Source organism: Amia ocellicauda, chromosome 19 (genome assembly GCF_036373705.1).
Source record: "Amia ocellicauda isolate fAmiCal2 chromosome 19, fAmiCal2.hap1, whole genome shotgun sequence".
In the NCBI taxonomy this organism is placed as follows: Eukaryota; Metazoa; Chordata; class Actinopteri; order Amiiformes; family Amiidae; genus Amia; species Amia ocellicauda.
The window spans coordinates 72,459-84,869 of record NC_089868.1 but is presented as its reverse complement, the minus strand read 5'-3'; the positions used below and the strand labels follow the sequence as shown (position 1 = coordinate 84,869).

The following is a 12,411-nucleotide window of genomic DNA, read 5'->3' as shown; positions in this document are numbered from 1 at the left end:
GCCTCAGCCTCTCAGGAGCTTGGATCACAGGCGCGCGCCACCACGTCCGGCAGCAACTCCGCTTGTTTTTGACCCGATGTGCGGCTTCTGACCCAGGGAAGGATTTATTTATTTATTTATCTATGATTTATTATATATATTTATGTATATAAGAGCAAGTCAAAGATAGATAGATAGAGAGAGAGAGAGCTGGCAAATGAGCTACGGGACAAGCAGTGCTCTCATCTTTTGTGGCTTTCACCTGCTCCGTTTCCGACCTGGGTTGGTTCACCCCTCCTTAGAAGCCCTGGTGACCCTGGGTTCCCCTGGGGTCACCATATCGATGCCGATTTTAACGCGGACCCCTGATCGGCACAGCCCACCGCCACACAGATCTCCTCAGCTCAAGCCGTCCTCGAGCCTCAGCCTCCCAGGAGCTTGGATCACAGGCGCGCGCCACCACGTCCGGCAGCAACTCTGCTTGTTTTTGACCCGATGTGCGGCTTCTGACCCAGGGAAGGATTTATTTATTTATTTATCTATGATTTATTATATATATTTATGTATATAAAAGCAAGTCAAAGATAGATAGAGAGAGAGAGCTGGCAAATGAGCTACGGGACAAGCAGTGCTCTCATCTTTTGTGGCTTTCACCTGCTCCGTTTCCGACCTGGGTTGGTTCACCCCTCCTAAGACGACCTGGTGACCCTGGGCTCCCCCGGGGTCACCATATCGATGCCGATTTTAACGCGGACCCCTGATCGGCACAGCCCACTGCCACACAGATCTCCTCAGCTCAAGCCGTGCTCGAGCCTCAGCCTCCCAGGAGCTTGGACCACAGGCGCGCGCCACCACGTCCGGCAGCAACTCTGCTTGTTTTTGACCCGATGTGCGGCTTCTGACCCAGGGAAGGATTTATTTATCTATGATTTATTATATATATTTATGTATATAAAAGCAAGTCAAAGATAGATAGATAGAGAGCTGGCAAATGAGCTACGGGACAAGCAGTGCTCTCATCTTTTGTGGCTTTCACCTGCTCCGTTTCCGACCTGGGATGGTTCACCCCTCCTTAAACGACCTGGTGACCCTGGGCTCCCCCGGGGTCACCATATCGATGGCGATTTTAACGCGGACCCCCGATCGGCACAGCCCACCGCCACACAGATCTCCTCAGCTCAAGCCGTCCTCGAGCCTCAGCCTCCCAGGAGCTTGGATCACAGGCGCGCGCCACCACGTCCGGCAGCAACTCCGCTTGTTTTTGACCCGATGTGCGGCTTCTGACCCAGGGAAGGATTTATTTATTTATTTATCTATGATTTATTATATATATTTATGTATATAAAAGCAAGTCAAAGATAGATAGATAGAGAGAGAGAGCTGGCAAATGAGCTACGGGACAAGCAGTGCTCTCATCTTTTGTGGCTTTCACCTGCTCCGTTTCCGACCTGGGTTGGTTCACCCCTCCTTAGACGACCGGGTGACCCTGGGCTCCCCCGGGGTCAACATATCGATGCCGATTTTAACGCGGACCCCTGATCGGCACAGCCCACCGCCACACAGATCTCCTCAGCTCAAGCCGTCCTCGAGCCTCAGCCTCCCAGGAGCTTGGATCACAGGCGCGCGGCACCACGTCCGGCAGCAACTCCGCTTGTTTTTGACCCGATGTGCGGCTTCTGACCCAGGGAAGGATTTATTTATTTATTTATCTATGATTTATTATATATATTTATGTATATAAAAGCAAGTCAAAGATAGATAGAGAGAGAGAGCTGGCAAATGAGCTACGGGACAAGCAGTGCTCTCATCTTTTGTGGCTTTCACCTGCTCCGTTTCCGACCTGGGTTGGTTCACCCCTCCTTAGACGATCTGGTGACCCTGGGCTCCCCCGGGGTCACCATATCGATGCCGATTTTAACACGGACCCCTGATCGGCACAGCCCACCGCCACACAGATCTCCTCAGCTCAAGCCGTCCTCGAGCCTCAGCCTCCCAGGAGCTTGTATCACAGGCGCGCGCCACCACATCCGGCAGCAACTCCGCTTGTTTTTGACCCGATCTGCGGCTTCTGACCCAGGGAAGGATTTATTTATTTATTTATCTATGATTTATTATATATATTTATGTATATAAAAGCAAGTCAACGATAGAGAGAGAGAGAGAGAGAGAGAGCTGGCAAATGAGCTACAGGACAAGCAGTGCTCTCATCTTCTGTGGCTTTCACCTGCTCCGTTTCCGACCTGGGTTGGTTCACTCCTCCTTAGACGACCTGGTGACCCTGGGCTCCCCCGGGGTCACCATATCGATGCCGATTTTAACGCGGACCCCTGATCGGCACAGCCCACCGCCACACAGATCTCCTCAGCTCAAGCCGTCCTCGAGCCTCAGCCTCCCAGGAGCTTGGATCACAGGCGCACGCCACCACGTCCGGCAGCAACTCCGCTTGTTTTTGACCCGATGTGCGGCTTCTGACCAAGGGAAGGATTTATTGATTTATTTATCTATGATTTATTATATATATTTATGTATATAAAAGCAAGTCAAAGATAGATAGATAGAGAGAGCTGGCAAATGAGCTACGGGACAAGCAGTGCTCTCATCTTTTGTGGCTTTCACCTGCTCCGTTTCCGACCTGGGTTGGTTCACCCCTCCTTAGACGACCTGGTGACCCTGGGCTCCCCCGGGGTCACCATATCGATGCTGATTTTAACGCGGACCCCTGATCGGCACAGCCCACCGCCACACAGATCTCCTCAGCTCAAGCCGTCCTCGAGCCTCAGCCTCCCAGGAGCTTGGATCACAGGCGCGCGCCACCACGTCCGGCAGCATCTCTGCTTGTTTTTGACCCGATGTGTGGCTTCTGACCCAGGGAAGGATTTATTTATTTATTTATCTATGATTTATTATATATATTTATGTATATAAAAGCAAGTCAAAGATAGATAGAGAGAGAGCTGGCAAATGAGTTACAGGACAAGCAGTGTTCTCATCTTTTGTGGCTTTCATCTGCTCCGTTTCCGACCTGGGTTGGTTCTCCTCCCATGGATGACCTGGTGAGCCTGGGCTCCCCCGGGGTCACCATATCGATGCCGATTTTAACGCGGACCCCTGATCGGCACAGCCCACCGCCACACAGATCTCCTCAGCTCAAGCCGTCCTCGAGCCTCAGCCTCCCAGGAGCTTGGATCACAGGCGCGCACCACCACGTCCAGCAGCAACTCCGCTTGTTTTTGACCCGATGTGCGGCTTCTGACCCAGGGAAGGATTTATTTATTTATTTATCTATGATTTATTATATATATTTATGTATATAAAAGCAAGTCAAAGATAGATAGATAGAGAGAGAGAGCTGGCAAATGAGCTACGGGACAAGCAGTGCTCTCATCTTTTGTGGCTTTCACCTGCTCCGTTTCCGACCTGGGTTGGTTCACCCCTCCTAAGACGACCTGGTGACCCTGGGCTCCCCCGGGGTCAACATATCGATGCCGATTTTAACGCGGACCCCTGATCGGCACAGCCCACCGCCACACAGATCTCCTCAGCTCAAGCCGTCCTCGAGCCTCAGCCTCCCAGGAGCTTGGATCACAGGCGCGCGCCACCACGTCCGGCAGCAACTCTGCTTGTTTTTGACCCGATGTGCGGCTTCTGACCCAGGGAAGGATTTATTTATCTATGATTTATTATATATATTTATGTATATAAAAGCAAGTCAAAGATAGATAGAGAGCTGGCAAATGAGCTACGGGACAAGCAGTGCTCTCATCTTTTGTGGCTTTCACCCGCTCCGTTTCCGACCTGGGTTGGTTCACCCCTCCTTAGACGACCTGGTGACCCTGGGCTCCCCCGGGGTCACCATATCGATGCCGATTTTAACACGGACCCCTGATCGGCACAGCCCACCGCCACACAGATCTCCTCAGCTCAAGCCGTCCTCGAGCCTCAGCCTCCCAGGAGCTTGTATCACAGGCGCGCGCCACCACATCCGGCAGCAACTCCGCTTGTTTTTGACCCGATGTGCGGCTTCTGACCCAGGGAAGGATTTATTTATTTATTTATCTATGATTTATTATATATATTTATGTATATAAAAGCAAGTCAACGATAGAGAGAGAGAGAGAGAGAGAGCTGGCAAATGAGCTACGGGACAAGCAGTGCTCTCATCTTCTGTGGCTTTCACCTGCTCCGTTTCCGACCTGGGTTGGTTCACCCCTCCTTAGACGACCTGGTGACCCTGGGCTCCCCCGGGGTCACCATATCGATGCTGATTTTAACGCGGACCCCTGATCGGCACAGCCCACCGCCACACAGATCTCCTCAGCTCAAGCCGTCCTCGAGCCTCAGCCTCCCAGGAGCTTGGATCACAGGCACGCGCCACCACTTCCAGCAGCAACTCCGCTTGTTTTTGACCCGATGTGCGGCTTCTGACCCAGGGAAGGGTTTATTTATTTATTTATCTATGATTTATTATATATATTTATGTATATAAAAGCAAGTCAAAGATAGATAGATAGAGAGAGAGAGCTGGCAAATGAGCTACGGGACAAGCAGTGCTCTCATCTTTTGTGGCTTTCACCTGCTCCGTTTCCGACCTGGGTTGGTTCACCCCTCCTTAGACGACCTGGTGACCCTGGGCTCCCCCGGGGTCACCATATCGATGCCGATTTTAACGCGGACCCCTGATCGGCACAGCCCACCGCCACACAGATCTCCTCAGCTCAAGCCGTCCTCGAGCCTCAGCCTCCCAGGAGCTTGGATCACAGGCGCACGCCACCACGTCCGGCAGCAACTCCGCTTGTTTTTGACCCGATGTGCGGCTTCTGACCCAGGGAAGGGTTTATTTATTTATTTATCTATGATTCTTTATATATATTTATGTATATAAAAGCAAGTCAACGATAGATAGAGAGAGAGCTGGCAAATGAGCTACGGGACAAGCAGTGCTCTCATCTTTTGTGGCTTTCACCTGCTCCGTTTCCGACCCGGGTTGGTTCACCCCTCCTTAGACGACCTGGTGACCCTGGGCTCCCCCGGGGTCACCATATCGATGCCGATTTTAACGCGGACCCCTGATCGGCACAGCCCACCGCCACACAGATCTCCTCAGCTCAAGCCGTCCTCGAGCCTCAGCCTCCCAGGAGCTTGGATCACAGGCGCGCGCCTTCACGTCCGGCAGCAACTCCGCTTGTTTTTGACCCGATGTGCGGCTTCTGACCAAGGGAAGGATTTATTGATTTATTTATCTATGATTTATTATATATATTTATGTATATAAAAGCAAGTCAAAGATAGATAGATAGAGAGAGCTGGCAAATGAGCTACGGGACAAGCAGTGCTCTCATCTTTTGTGGCTTTCACCTGCTCCGTTTCCGACCTGGGTTGGTTCACCCCTCCTTAGACGACCTGGTGACCCTGGGCTCCCCCGGGGTCACCATATCGATGCTGATTTTAACGCGGACCCCTGATCGGCACAGCCCACCGCCACACAGATCTCCTCAGCTCAAGCCGTCCTCGAGCCTCAGCCTCCCAGGAGCTTGGATCACAGGCGCGCGCCACCACGTCCGGCAGCAACTCTGCTTGTTTTTGACCCGATGTGTGGCTTCTGACCCAGGGAAGGATTTATTTATTTATTTATCTATGATTTATTATATATATTTATGTATATAAAAGCAAGTCAAAGATAGATAGAGAGAGAGCTGGCAAATGAGTTACAGGACAAGCAGTGTTCTCATCTTTTGTGGCTTTCACCTGCTCCGTTTCCGACCTGGGTTGGTTCTCCTCCCATGGATGACCTGGTGAGCCTGGGCTCCCCCGGGGTCACCATATCGATGCCGATTTTAACGCGGACCCCTGATCGGCACAGCCCACCGCCACACAGATCTCCTCAGCTCAAGCCGTCCTCGAGCCTCAGCCTCCCAGGAGCTTGGATCACAGGCGCGCGCCACCACGTCCGGCAGCAACTCTGCTTGTTTTTGACCCGATGTGTGGCTTCTGACCCAGGGAAGGATTTATTTATTTATTTATCTATGATTTATTATATATATTTATGTATATAAAAGCAAGTCAAAGATAGATAGAGAGAGAGCTGGCAAATGAGTTACAGGACAAGCAGTGTTCTCATCTTTTGTGGCTTTCACCTGCTCCGTTTCCGACCTGGGTTGGTTCTCCTCCCATGGATGACCTGGTGAGCCTGGGCTCCCCCGGGGTCACCATATCGATGCCGATTTTAACGCGGACCCCTGATCGGCACAGCCCACCGCCACACAGATCTCCTCAGCTCAAGCCGTCCTCGAGCCTCAGCCTCCCAGGAGCTTGGATCACAGGCGCACGCCACCACGTCCGGCAGCAACTCCGCTTGTTTTTGACCCGATGTGCGGCTTCTGACCCAGGGAAGGGTTTATTTATTTATTTATCTATGATTCTTTATATATATTTATGTATATAAAAGCAAGTCAACGATAGATAGAGAGAGAGCTGGCAAATGAGCTACGGGACAAGCAGTGCTCTCATCTTTTGTGGCTTTCACCTGCTCCGTTTCCGACCCGGGTTGGTTCACCCCTCCTTAGACGACCTGGTGACCCTGGGCTCCCCCGGGGTCACCATATCGATGCCGATTTTAACGCGGACCCCTGATCGGCACAGCCCACCGCCACACAGATCTCCTCAGCTCAAGCCGTCCTCGAGCCTCAGCCTCCCAGGAGCTTGGATCACAGGCGCGCGCCTTCACGTCCGGCAGCAACTCCGCTTGTTTTTGACCCGATGTGCGGCTTCTGACCAAGGGAAGGATTTATTGATTTATTTATCTATGATTTATTATATATATTTATGTATATAAAAGCAAGTCAAAGATAGATAGATAGAGAGAGCTGGCAAATGAGCTACGGGACAAGCAGTGCTCTCATCTTTTGTGGCTTTCACCTGCTCCGTTTCCGACCTGGGTTGGTTCACCCCTCCTTAGACGACCTGGTAACCCTGGGCTCCCCCGGGGTCACCATATCGATGCTGATTATAACGCGGACCCCTGATCGGCACAGCCCACCGCCACACAGATCTCCTCAGCTCAAGCCGTCCTCGAGCCTCAGCCTCCCAGGAGCTTGGATCACAGGCGCGCGCCACCACGTCCGGCAGCAACTCTGCTTGTTTTTGACCCGATGTGTGGCTTCTGACCCAGGGAAGGATTTATTTATTTATTTATCTATGATTTATTATATATATTTATGTATATAAAAGCAAGTCAAAGATAGATAGAGAGAGAGCTGGCAAATGAGTTACAGGACAAGCAGTGTTCTCATCTTTTGTGGCTTTCACCTGCTCCGTTTCCGACCTGGGTTGGTTCTCCTCCCATGGATGACCTGGTGAGCCTGGGCTCCCCCGGGTTCACCATATCGATGCCGATTTTAACGCGGACCCCTGATCGGCACAGCCCACCGCCACACAGATCTCCTCAGCTCAAGCCGTCCTCGAGCCTCAGCCTCTCAGGAGCTTGGATCACAGGCGCGCGCCACCACGTCCGGCAGCAACTCCGCTTGTTTTTGACCCGATGTGCGTCTTCTGACCCAGGGAAGGATTTATTTATTTATTTATCTATGATTTATTATATATATTTATGTATATAAGAGCAAGTCAAAGATAGATAGATAGAGAGAGAGAGAGCTGGCAAATGAGCTACGGGACAAGCAGTGCTCTCATCTTTTGTGGCTTTCACCTGCTCCGTTTCCGACCTGGGTTGGTTCACCCCTCCTTAGAAGCCCTGGTGACCCTGGGTTCCCCCGGGGTCACCATATCGATGCCGATTTTAACGCGGACCCCTGATCGGCACAGCCCACCGCCACACAGATCTCCTCAGCTCAAGCCGTCCTCGAGCCTCAGCCTCCCAGGAGCTTGGATCACAGGCGCACGACACCACATCCGGCAGCAACTCTGCTTGTTTTTGACCCGATGTGCGGCTTCTGACCCAGGGAAGGATTTATTTATTTATTTATCTATGATTTATTATATATATTTATGTATATAAAAGCAAGTCAAAGATAGATAGAGAGAGAGAGCTGGCAAATGAGCTACGGGACAAGCAGTGCTCTCATCTTTTGTGGCTTTCACCTGCTCCGTTTCCGACCTGGGTTGGTTCACCCCTCCTAAGACGACCTGGTGACCCTGGGCTCCCCCGGGGTCACCATATCGATGCCGATTTTAACGCGGACCCCTGATCGGCACAGCCCACTGCCACACAGATCTCCTCAGCTCAAGCCGTGCTCGAGCCTCAGCCTCCCAGGAGCTTGGACCACAGGCGCGCGCCACCACGTCCGGCAGCAACTCTGCTTGTTTTTGACCCGATGTGCGGCTTCTGACCCAGGGAAGGATTTATTTATCTATGATTTATTATATATATTTATGTATATAAAAGCAAGTCAAAGATAGATAGATAGAGAGCTGGCAAATGAGCTACGGGACAAGCAGTGCTCTCATCTTTTGTGGCTTTCACCTGCTCCGTTTCCGACCTGGGATGGTTCACCCCTCCTTAAACGACCTGGTGACCCTGGGCTCCCCCGGGGTCACCATATCGATGGCAATTTTAACGCGGACCCCCGATCGGCACAGCCCACCGCCACACAGATCTCCTCAGCTCAAGCCGTCCTCGAGCCTCAGCCTCCCAGGAGCTTGGATCACAGGCGCGCGCCACCACGTCCGGCAGCAACTCCGCTTGTTTTTGACCCGATGTGCGGCTTCTGACCCAGGGAAGGATTTATTTATTTATTTATCTATGATTTATTATATATATTTATGTATATAATAGCAAGTCAAAGATAGATAGAGAGAGAGAGCTGGCAAATGAGCTACGGGACAAGCAGTGCTCTCATCTTTTGTGGCTTTCACCTGCTCCGTTTCCGACCTGGGTTGGTTCACCCCTCCTTAGACGACCGGGTGACCCTGGGCTCCCCCGGGGTCACCATATCGATGCCGATTTTAACGCGGACCCCCGATCGGCACAGCCCACCGCCACACAGATCTCCTCAGCTCAAGCCGTCCTCGAGCCTCAGCCTCCCAGGAGCTTGGATCACAGGCGCGCGCCACCACGTCCGGCAGCAACTCCGCTTGTTTTTGACCCGATGTGCGGCTTCTGACCCAGGGAAGGATTTATTTATTTATTTATCTATGATTTATTATATATATTTATGTATATAATAGCAAGTCAAAGATAGATAGAGAGAGAGAGCTGGCAAATGAGCTACGGGACAAACAGTGCTCTCATCTTTTGTGGCTTTCACCTGCTCCGTTTCCGACCTGGGTTGGTTCACCCCTCCTTAGACGACCTGGTGACCCTGGGCTCCCCCGGGGTCACCATATCGATGCCGATAATAACGCGGACCCCTGATCGGCACAGCCCACCGCCACACAGATCTCCTCAGCTCAAGCCGTCCTCGAGCCTCAGCCTCCCAGGAGCTTGGATCACAGGCGCGCGCCACCACGTCCGGCAGCAACTCCGCTTGTTTTTGACCCGATGTGCGGCTTCTGACCCAGGGATGGATTTATTTATTTATTTATCTATGATTTATTATATATATTTATGTATATAAAAGCAAGTCAAAGATAGATAGAGAGAGAGAGAGAGAGAGCTGGCAAATGAGCTACGGGACAAGCATTGCTCTCATCTTTTGTGGCTTTCACCTGCTCCGTTTCCGACCTGGGTTGGTTCACCCCTCCTTAGTCGACCTGGTGACCCTGGGCTCCCCCGGGGTCACCATATCGATGCCGATTTTAACGCGGACCCCTGATCGGCACAGCCCACCGCCACACAGATCTCCTCAGCTCAAGCCGTCCTCGAGCCTCAGCCTCCCAGGAGCTTGGATCACAGGCGCGCGCCACCACGTCCGGCAGCAACTCCGCTTGTTTTTGACCCGATGTGCGGCTTCTGACCCAGGGAAGGATTTATTTATTTATTTATCTATGATTTATTATATATATTTATGTATATAAAAGCAAGTCAACGATAGAGAGAGAGAGAGAGAGAGCTGGCAAATGAGCTACGGGACAAGCAGTGCTCTCATCTTCTGTGGCTTTCACCTGCTCCGTTTCCGACCTGGGTTGGTTCACCCCTCCTTAGACGACCCGGTGACCCTGGGCTTCCCCGGGGTCACCATATCGATGCCGATTTTAACGCGGACCCCTGATCGGCACAGCCCACCGCCACACAGATCTCCTCAGCTCAAGCCGTCCTCGAGCCTCAGCCTCCCAGGAGCTTGGATCACAGGCGCGCGCCACCACGTCCGGCAGCAACTCTGCTTGTTTTTGACCCGATGTGTGGCTTCTGACCCAGGGAAGGGTTTATTTATTTATTTATCTATGATTTATTATATATATTTATGTATATAAAAGCAAGTCAAAGATAAATAGATAGAGAGAGAGAGCTGGCAAATGAGCTACGGGACAAGCAGTGCTCTCATCTTTTGTGGCTTTCACCTGCTCCGTTTCCGACCTGGGTTGGTTCACCCCTCCTTAGACGACCTGGTGACCCTGGGCTCCACCGGGGTCACCATATCGATGCCGATTTTTACGCGGACCCCTGATCGGCACAGCCCACCGCCACACAGATCTCCTCAGCTCAAGCCGTCCTCGAGCCTCAGCCTCCCAGGAGCTTGGATCACAGGCGCGCGCCACCACGTCCGGCAGCAACTCCGCTTGTTTTTGACCCGATGTGCGGCTTCTGACCCAGGGAAGGATTTATTTATTTATTTATCTATGATTTATTATATATATTTATGTATATAAAAGCAAGTCAAAGATAGATAGAGAGAGAGAGCTGGCAAATGAGCTACGGGACAAGCAGTGCTCTCATCTTTTGTGGCTTTCACCTGCTCCGTTTCCAACCTGGGTTGGTTCACCCCTCCTTAGACGACCTGGTGACCCTGGGCTCCCCCGGGGTCACCATATCGATGCCGATTTTAACGCGGACCCCTGATCGGCAAAGCCCACTGCCACACAGATCTCCTCAGCTCAAGCCGTCCTCGAGCCTCAGTCTCCCAGGAGCTTGGATCACAGGCGCGCGCCACCACGTCCGGCAGCAACTCCGCTTGTTTTTGACCCGATGTGCGGCTTCTGACCCAGGGAAGGATTTATTTATTTATTTATCTATGATTTATTATATATATTTATGTATATAAAAGCAAGTCAACGATAGATAGAGAGAGCTGGCAAATGAGCTACGGGACAAGCAGTGCTCTCATCTTTTGTGGCTTTCACCTGCTCCGTTTCCGACCTGGGTTGGTTCACCCCTCCTTAGACGACCTGGTGACCCTGGGCTCCCCCGGGGTCACCATATCGATGCCGATTTTAACGCGGACCCCTGATCGGCACAGCCAACCGCCACACAGATCTCCTCAGCTCAAGCCATCCTCGAGCCTCAGCCTCCCAGGAGCTTGGATCACAGGCGCGCGCCACCACGTCCGGCAGCAACTCCGCTTGTTTTTGACCCGATGTGAGGCTTCTGACCCAGGGAAGGATTTATTTATTTATTTATCTATGATTTATTATATATATTTATGTATATAAAAGCAAGTCAAAGATAGAGAGAGAGAGAGAGAGAGCTGGCAAAAGAGCTATGGCACAAGCAGTGCTCACATCTCTTGTGGGGTTTGGGAAATCAAGCCGGCCCGTGGGGCGGTGCTCTCCGGCATCGTAGTCAGCAGGATTTTAACCTGCACGGGGAGACCCCAGTGGATTTCAAGTCCGCCGCCTTAACCACTCGGCCACGACTATCGCTGGACGGGCGGGTAGGGGCGCAGTTGGTGTGGGAGACCGTTTGGGATCACGTGGCGTTGAGGGCGGGGAGGGAAGCGCAAGACACGCCAGCGTCCCAAAAAGCGCAAAAGCAGCTCTGGCTATGTCAGAAGTGGGGTTCGAACCCACGCCTCCGGGGGAGACTGTGACCTGAACGCAGCGCCTTAGACCGCTCGGCCATTCTGACCTGCTGACCCGGGGGTCGCTGGCCGCTGGCCGCTGGCCGCTGGCCGCTGGCCCTCGCAAGGCTCACAGCGTGCTCGAGACTGGACACCCAACGGTTGAATGACGCGGGGCGGATGCCTCTCCTTGGCCGTAGAACGCTACGAAAGTGCGATGACCGGACACAGCGGAGGCGGTCGGCCACGGCGAGCCTGGAAAGGCCCTGCCGTGCCGTCCTCCTACATACACTACAACTATGTACAATAGGCTATATACACTTCAAAAACTATATACAATAGACTACAGACACTACAAAAAGTACATACACGACTATATGTCGAATATAGGTACACTACAATGAGTATATACACCATATACAAAAGATTATAAATGACAAAATCTATATAAACACTATTTAGGACTTTACAGTATATACACTGTATACTTTAGACCAGGGGTTGCCAAACTTCTTCTTCCCAAGGACCTCTTTGCCAACCAGAT

At 51.9% G+C, this 12,411-nt stretch overlaps 1 non-coding gene across 1 annotated transcript; it reads right to left on the bottom strand.

Moving 5' to 3' along the window:
• Nucleotides 1–11,645: 11,645 nt before the first annotated feature.
• On the bottom strand, nt 11,646–11,727 carry trnas-uga (transfer RNA serine (anticodon UGA)). The gene has a single exon. It is a non-coding gene; the product is annotated as a tRNA-Ser (tRNA).
• Between the last annotated feature and the right edge of the window lie 684 nt (nt 11,728–12,411).